Here is a 9,277-nt window from a genome sequence, read left to right on the forward strand (position 1 = left end):
CTTAAACCTCAGACTCTCACGTCTACGTTAAGGATCGTGGTCGAGAACAATGTCAAACTAAGTTGAAATTTCTTTACAATTATTTTCAATTGAAAGGTAAAAATTATAACTTTTGGTTATAGATTTTAGTTTTTGTACATTTACTGTAAAAGTAAAAAGACTTGATTTTATGAAATGATTGTAAGTGCTTTTTCATCTCACACATTCTTACTGTATAATATATATATATATTAAAAAAAACCTATTCACCACAGTTGTGCCTGTCCCTCATAGAAAGAACATAAAAAAAAAAGGAGGCATAAAAGACTTAGTGGCTTCTGCTCTTATTAGACTCTCTCCTGACTTGGCTCACCTTGGCAAGACCAACTCCTAATTACGTCCTTAGCACACCTCAATAGCTGCTTCATCACATCAAAGTTGAATTTAATTTACGAGTTTAAAATGTGGGAGCTCTCTGCTCTGTCGCTGTGTTTTTGCCTTTTGCGGCCTTGTAATTATTTTTTATTTTGTGAGCATCTTTCACATTCTCAAGTGTGTATTTAGTGTATGAATGCTTTCTTTAAGACATAAAGCATAGCTGCTGTCAATAAAACTGCATATTATTACTTAGGAAGACGTACAATACCGAATTTAAGAGACGTGTTTTCTTTGGCATCTAGAAGTCATCTTGTAAACTTAAAACAGTGTCAGGCAGACGCAGCGGTGAAAGGCAGAAGGAATATAATAATGCAACAGTTTGCCCTTCCTTTAATACAATTTCTCATGTGAATAGATGGTTTATTCTCTCACATGGCACAAAACAGGAAGGACATGAATACCACTTTGAGGTGAGCATGCCTGTCTGAGACAGCTAGAAATGAAAGTTACAGAAAGAGAACCAAGGAACTATTCTTTGGTCACAATGTGCCTTTCACACACTGTGTGTTCAGCCATTAAAACGTTCAAGGTAAAAGCTCCGGCCATTCTTTGTGGACTTAATTGCATCTTTTATTTGGTCGCCTGAATGAAAAGAGGAAGTCTTTGATATGTGTCCTAACTTTGTTCTACGGCTGAAATTATTGGTCAGAAAGTGCAAAAACAAGCAGAAAACAACAGGCTGAAACGCAGATCTGTTGTTACAGAGAAACTTTTCTCTCCGACATTAATAGTTCACATTGGAGGCCTGGCAATCTGCTGAGCTCTGTTACTGGACCCAGCTGATTCTCATTGGCCTTACAGAAAGAAACCAGAACAAATTGGACATAGCAAGGAAAGACCCAGACCCAGACTCAGACCCAGACCCAGACCCAGACCATACAGATTAAAGCCAATTTTAAATGAAAGTTTTGATTCTGACTGTCAAAGCACATATCAAGTACCAACACATATATACATCAATTAATAGCTCCCCCCCCCTTTTTTTAAGGTGGAATTGGATTTACATGATGAGCTGCTGTGAAGCAAATTACTTTTTTTTATTTCTTTATCTTTTTTTTTGTAGTACATGTGGTACTGCATAGTTTGCAAATAGTGCCACTAGTAAGGAGTCAAGAATGAGTGGAATTTCAATTCTGTAAAATCAAACATGATCCATTCATATTCTGTGCATTACAGTTTGTATGTCACGGCAACATGTATATGAAGCACATTCATTTCTGTTAGTGTTTTTATGTTCCCGACGCCTCCTTTCTCCCCTGAATTGGAAGTAAAGACTTCTGTCCTTCACTGAGCCTTGATAAGCTGATGCCATGGAGCTGGAGTCAGAGTCCTTTGGTCTTTGCTTGAATGGGAGGAGAGATGGTGCATTTTACTTTACACACATGCAAACTGGCTTTTATACTTTTGAAATTATTGCCTTACTGTGTGCAATAAGTAGAATCAGTGAAAACACAAGCAGCGTGGTGATCGGTTGATCTACAGAAAAATTAATCTGCAACTGCAACAGATCATTTTTTGTCATTTTGTCAAAACAATTAATAGACTGTGAAAATAACTGGCAGCTCAATTAGTAATCAAAATGATACTAAGGGTTTGCAGCCACCCATAAACTAGACATTTCAGCTGGTTTCTGCATTTAAAGAACAAAATGACCTGCCTGTGCATGGAGCAAACGAACAAACAAACAAGCCACACACTGAAAAAAACTTTCTGAGCAGAAGCTGTTTAGTGTTTCTGTTTCCACTCTGGCCTGTGTTTATAGCGAGCAGATTGTTATAGTTTCATTTCTGACCCTGAATGTGAAAAAGAAGAATTACAGCTTCACAAGCACAAAACAGCATCTGGAAAAAAAAAAGTTTTTGTCGTTACGTTTCTTCCTTCTCTTCCACGTCAGGTTTGATAAAACAACAAGTGGCAGCTACTGCCATCATCTGTTCAACTGCTGATATAACAACGTTTCTGCAAAACTTAGTTTTTCCTCTACAAACTACAACGTTATGCCAGTGGATTCAGATTCGGCTAAATGTAGATGTAGTGTTAAAGAAACATTCGTACATAAAAGTATTACCATGATGCTGCAGAACCGAGTTTTCGCACATGGTAATTCTGTGGTGTTTCTTGTTCATGGCCAAACAGGCCATCTAAAGATGATGCACCATAAAAGCTACAAGTGACTGAAGGCTTGATGTAACATGTCTAATCCGTGTTTATGATCATATGAATTGAAGAATGGAAAATGACAGCAAATTCTCTTAAGTGAATATTCAGTCGAAGGGCACGGGCTTGTTGTTTGCGGGGTTTTCATGTGAATGGAAGACCATCTTATTGTGAAACCTTCTTTAACCTTGAGCGAACTGTTTCCATTTCTTAATGCCACTTAAAGCATGAGAAACACACTTCATCTGCCCTGCTAATGGACATTGAACCGGCAGATGACGATGATAAGTAAGTTATTAAAAAAAACGCAACTTTTTAAAAATATGTGCCCCATACAAATGTTTCCCTTTTATAAACTCATTCACCAAGGCAGGGAAAAGTATGATTTATTTATTTTTATTATTTGTCCTTGAGTAAACAAAGGCCATGTTTTCCTGCAGGCTCCAAGGAGAAGACACCAGTTAGCCTATAAATGAGGACGTAGTGAAATAGTAAATGAAGCTTTACATCCATTATTATTAGTAAATATTTAGTCCAGCCAGTAAAACTCATCCATATTACTATGAAATATATTACTATATAAACATATTACTACAGTCATTTAATAAACCTAATAACAAAGTTAGGTTTTTCTGCACCCCTTCTTCCAAATCCTCAGGGATCAATCACAGGTCCTTTTCTGTTTCAGTTATGGATTATGTTGTGATGACTTGATGTAGATGATAATGTTGAGTATTTTTAGTCATGTATAAATCTACATATCGGCGTCTGAGAGAACTGAGTAGATGGATGTTACTGTACGATTTAAAAGGTTCTCCAAAGTTTGTTCCTGAAGATGTTTTAGTCACAAAAAATGGGCACTTCTCCCCTAAATGTCATTTTGTTCTTCATGTGACCTTCTGGCTTTAGCTGTAAAAGTTGTTTATGTGTGTGAGTTAACACGAATTAACACCATGAAGATTGTAAACTCTTCTTTATTTTAATTTATTGTCCGTGAGGAACGGTGATGTGAGACTGAGCTTGATGTCTCTTAATTAAACACATTAACTTGTAGCGCTTAAATAAAACACGTATATTGTTACTGGCAAAAAGAAACTTGGCCTTATATTAATGAAAAGGTAAGAAAACATTTTACTAGAAGCCAAATTTATTGTTGAACTCCTTATCATTTGTTTTGAACCAATTGTTTTTCTTGTAGCACTTGTGTTTTGATTTTATTTTATTTATTCCTGTTGCTACATTAAAATTAGTGCCAGAGCTGAGCTACCACTTTGCTGTGTGTGTGTGTGTGTGCCTGCCTACCTGTCTGTCTGTCTGTGGTCGAATAAATGAGTATTCTGTATTTCTGTATTGTCGGCTTCCTCCTCTCCTTCTTCTCTGACCTTCTATTATGAGTTGCTTGGAGACTGACAGAAAAGAAGATCTGTCCACCCCTTTATGTATTTCCCTCTCTTCCCTCTATGCATCTCCGTGCTTCCATCCCTTGTGCTGTCTGTCATCCGTCCCCACGCTTCCCTCCATTTCTGAAGCCCTTTTTACCCCGCCTCATGTCAGTCTTTGTTTCTGTCTCTCCCTTCAGATATGAAACATGGTCTCACTGTCTTCCAGTATTCACACCACTGAGACACCCTCCTATACAATGGTGGTGGTGTCTGGGTAATAGGGTGTGCAAACACACAGACACACACATCCTTTATTCATAGCTTTTCATTGTCCTCACTCTCATTCACATGGTACGCAGCACTGGCCTTGGGATAGAAGTGTATTAAACCCCCTTTGCCCTGCAAAACATTTGATTCCTGCCCGCTTGCCTCCGTCTGTGTGTGTGTGTGTGTGTGTGTGTGCGTGTGTGCGTGTGTGCCTGTGTTTATGCACATGTAACAATCACTTAAAAACTGAAATCAGAATTGAACTGATCAACCGTCAGCACTGAGTGACCGTCAGCATGTGTGTGCTAATACGAGCACCAGCTACAGCGCAATTTGATTGACTCCCAATAGTCTGTTGTCTGTTTTGCACCTGTGTTGCTGGGAATGAATGAGAGGAATATGTCACACAGTGATCTTTCTCCTTTTAACGAGCCAATTTATCGGGTGGCTCCTAGGTCCTTGGTGAACATGGGTCTTTTCATTACACACCTCTCCTTCTTTTCTGCCTCCTCTTTATCTGCTAATTCAAAGAATGCCTTCAATGGGAAAAAAAACAAAAAAACCTTCTTTGCCTTAGAGAAAAAAGGAATAAATGACAAGAAAGGCGGCACGCCTTTTCTTCACAGCCAGACGATTAAAATGGGGTGAAGATGATTCTTCTTAATTAAGGAGCAGAGAAGATGAGGCGGTTCTAATTAAGAGCATCCTGCAGGGTGACAAGGTGATGCTGAGAAGCGAGACGCCGACGAGATATAAAACAAAAATGTTTTCAATTTAACATAAAAAAACCACAGAAAGGAGCGAAGCTGAAATGCAAGAAATGCTCATCAAATGATTTGTCTTCGTCTTGCATAATTACCAGTTTGGTGCCGTTTGAATGGTCTGGATGACTTCCTAGCACCGGCTCCAGAAGCTGGACTCCCGGGTGATGGAATATATTTCCCCAACAAGTGCTGGTTTCTTCTCCTGCCGAGCCCCAGAGCCTGACACCTGGCAACAAGTATGTAGCTGCTTCCCCTTGTGCTTTTATTCTCAAGACCCATTGAGCTAATCAACAACTAGTTAGACAGAGTGGTCTAAAAGCCAGAAAAGACACGATAATTAAAAACAAATCCGCAAAGGAGCATCCTAATGAGGCTGTTGGTGTAGTCACCGTGGATGTTCTAACTGTTTATACAGCAGGTTTAAGAAACAAAGTGGTTTTCAAGACGCAGAAAAGCAAAACATTAGAAAGTGTAGAGACAAAACTAATTGTTGAGAAAAATAAACCATCAATTCACATCTTGAGATTCTGTAACTTTGCATGTTGGTTCAGTTGATTAAATGATAATTGGGCAGCAGTGTGTGTGTGTGTGTGTGTGTGTGAGCCTTCCAAAATGTATTTGCTGTTGTTAATTTATAGTATGTTGAATATAATAATACAGTTTTATGTTCTATGTAACACAGTAGAACCTTTTAGTGGCAGGTCACTCAAACTGTTCTCATTTAATAATCCCAGTTTTTTGATGGATTATTATGAAACAATGGGTCAGGATAGACAACGCAAATACAAATTATTGTGTGTCTCTTTGTAGTTTTGCATCTTTTTATGTCTCTGTAGTTTTTGTCTCGTTGGAGTCGTTTGGTCTCTTGGCTGTCCTTTTGTGGTTTTGTGTTTTTACTTGGTAGTTTTGCTTCTTTTTGTTGCATCTTTTTAGTCATTTTGCATTTTTCTGTGGTTGTTCTGAGTCTTTGACTTTGAAACAAGAGCAGTAAATGAGGGGGACAGAGCCTCCTGACCCCTCAGACCTGTGGGCCTGTCTCTAGTGGGCCTGTTCAGTAATGCATGCAATAACATTAGCTAATAATACCGTACTAATACTTTTCATTTAAAAGTAATGGTAACATCACAGCATCTTCTATGACTTTAGACTTTGAATGCAATGAAGTATTTGTCACCTATGGGCCTTAAAGTTCAGCTTCTCTTCCATTGTTCTTTGGGTTTAAAGCAGAACAACAACACACTCAATGTAACTCAACTAATGATCTAGTCCCTGTTTCCCTGTAAACCCTCATGACCTCGGCCTCTCACACACACAAAGACACACATGAATGCACAAAAACAACTTTCTCCCACTTCCTTGTCCCCCCCTCCCCATGTTCCTCTGCTGCCCTACTAAGGTTTCAGCCCTGCGTCTAACTTGGTGCCTGTTATTCTCTCTCCCTCACACACACACACACACACACACACACACACACTGGGCCAGATTTCAGGGCCATTTCTAACTTGGGTACTGGAGATGAGGGGAGCCACATGACTCGTGATTCATGAGGACACTCATAGAGCTGTCGCACTCGAGGCTGGTGTCTTCCACACAAACAGAGAAAACTGGAGTCTGACCTCATCCCTAAACCCTGCAGCCCGGCGGTCCGACGGCTGGCTCGAGAGTCTCGTTGCCGGTCACAGGACCTGAACTCAAACATTAAACCCCTAAATAGTGAGTTGGAACCTGATCGACTTGGTGTAAGCTACAATATCATATTAAAACTTACGGCTTGTCCTGATAGATTGCTTCACTGTGACGTTGGCACAGTTTACTCACTGGTGCCTATCACCACCCACAGGTGCTGCATCTCTCAGGACCTTTCAAAGTTATTTAATTCATGTTTTGAATGAAAAACAGAACAACTCAGGTGCTAATAAGAATAGTGAATTACTAACAAAGCTGAACAAACAAAACAGATGAGAAATGTTGGACAATTAGTGGACGATGACACTGAAAAATACGTTTGCTGTGCTTTAATTTCAGCAAATAGTTTCCAGAAAGAGCTTGAGAGGGATCATGTTTCTGTGTTTAGTTAAAGGGATTATGTGGAGATTATTTATAAGCTGCTGATCTTGATGAGCTGGAGGTGGGGTTGCATAAACGAACAAGGCTGTTGGTAATAATAGAAGGAGCACTGGAGATCCTCTAGCACTTACTTTGGAGACAAGTGATCCCTTGCAAAAAGCCCCTAAAAGACATGTACAGTTTGTAATTGTTAGTTTCATTGTTTTTTTTATTGGGATCTTAATTTTTTTTTTTAGTTATGGTACACATTTGACAATTCTCTTCATCATTGAAAGGTCTATTGAGTGAATCTTTGTGTTCATATCCCCATCAGGATGAGCTGTATATACTCTGGTGTTACTCTAACGCCGTCCTCAGGTCCAAATTGAATTTAAATCCACCCAGTGCTTTAGAGGAGCATTAATTATACAGCTGCTGTTTTATTTTCTTAGTAAATGTTAGCATGCTCATACACTAAACTATGAGGGTGAGTTTAGTAAAGATTATACCTGTTGGCCTTTGGTATTTAGCTTGATGCAGCATTAACTAATAATCAGGATTAAATGGAATAATATGTTTGAGGTTATATTAGGCTTCTTGGTTGTCAGATTTAGGGCATGTTGAGTGTCTGCAGACGTGGGAACGTTTGGATGTGATTTGATGTGTTAGGGTAAATGTTTTCATGGTATTGCTGCCACTGTCCACACAGACAAACAGATCTGGAACAAGTGGATTTGGAGGCTGCAGTGTCTCATATCCTCATGCAGAAATGAACTGTGACAATCCCTGAATTCCTCCCCTCAGTACAAGACAAGAATTTCTGGTTTACAGACGACGCTGTTCACTTTTTATTGAGATACCAGCGGAGGATTTGCGTCAGGAATCTGTGTCATGCAGGGCAGAATCTGACCAATGTGCCACAGTTTTAACACCGGTAACCTCATACTGGAGCTGCTGCTTAGGTTTCTGGGCTACATGTCAGGCCGTCTCCGTGCACGTCTGCATTCTGTTACACGTAGTTTACACCAACTGCTGCTAAGTCAATGTTAAGCTGTCATAATGTCGGTTATATGCATTTGTGACCGTAACAGCAGTGAAGCAGAGGCTGCACATGCCGGCGAGTTCAACTAATGACAGACAATGGGATGTAATTCATTGTTTAGGGAGTTTTGTGGTGAATGTGCATTTTGAATTATTGTTCATGGTATTCTTGTCATTTCTCACTATAATTGAATCTGAGTCAATAATTAACAATCAACACAGGGAAAACGATAAAACAACACTGGTTTGATTTGGTAACTAACCAAAAAAAAAAACATATCTACTGTAAACTCACACGTACATTTTGTCATCATGCAGAAAAATCTTCCTGCTTTATGTGTAAACTCAATATCCAGTATTTAAGAAGGCAGATATATTTTACCTCACTTGTATGTGCACGTGTACTGTCTGCCTTTTGCTTATTTCTTAATACTGAGGGAAGCTTGATACAACTGAAAACTGCAACAGAGCAGCACGTCCTACATATTTTGGAGAATGTTGTCTGACATACTATAAATCCTTCTGTTGCTTTTCAGAAATGATAAATACAGCTAAGTCAAGCCAAGTACATTTGATATTAGCTCACTGAATTAATAAATAAGGCACTTTTCCTTTCGCTTGATGTTCACAAAGCCGATGAAATAGAAAATGCAGCTCGTATTTTTCAGATTTTTTGGCATTTTACATAAATTGCTGTTAGATAGAAACACGGCTCTCTAACCCTGTGATCACTCGTATAATGGTGAAAGCTGGGAGCGCTCGTTGGTCTAAGCATGAAGATTCTCAAGATTCCCTGCAACATAGCAGCCGTGCTTCGCAGTGTTTCTGCAGCTTGTTAAGAGGGGATGCCAGGCGTGATTCAGCCCGTGTATATTTTCATTTAGACTGAATGCTTGGCACACTGGGGTGGTAAACGGAGAGGCAAGGTGGGCATAGACAGCATAGTTACTTTGCACTTGTACGTGATGAAAGAAAACATTCATTAACAGATCTAATTTACATTGCTTGGAGAGGCACCACGTGGAGCGTGGCTGTTTAACACACACACACACACACACACACACAGAATAGTTTGAGACAATAAATTGTTAAGATTCAATACTCTTGCTTTCTCTTTGTGGATCTCGGTGTTTGGAAAGTTGAAACTGTGAATACAGAATCCTACTGATAGTTTAGCAACACTATATTTAAAATCTACTGTAG

The sequence above is a fragment of the Mastacembelus armatus genome, chromosome 24 (assembly GCF_900324485.2).
Source record: "Mastacembelus armatus chromosome 24, fMasArm1.2, whole genome shotgun sequence".
Taxonomy (NCBI): domain Eukaryota; kingdom Metazoa; phylum Chordata; class Actinopteri; order Synbranchiformes; family Mastacembelidae; genus Mastacembelus; species Mastacembelus armatus.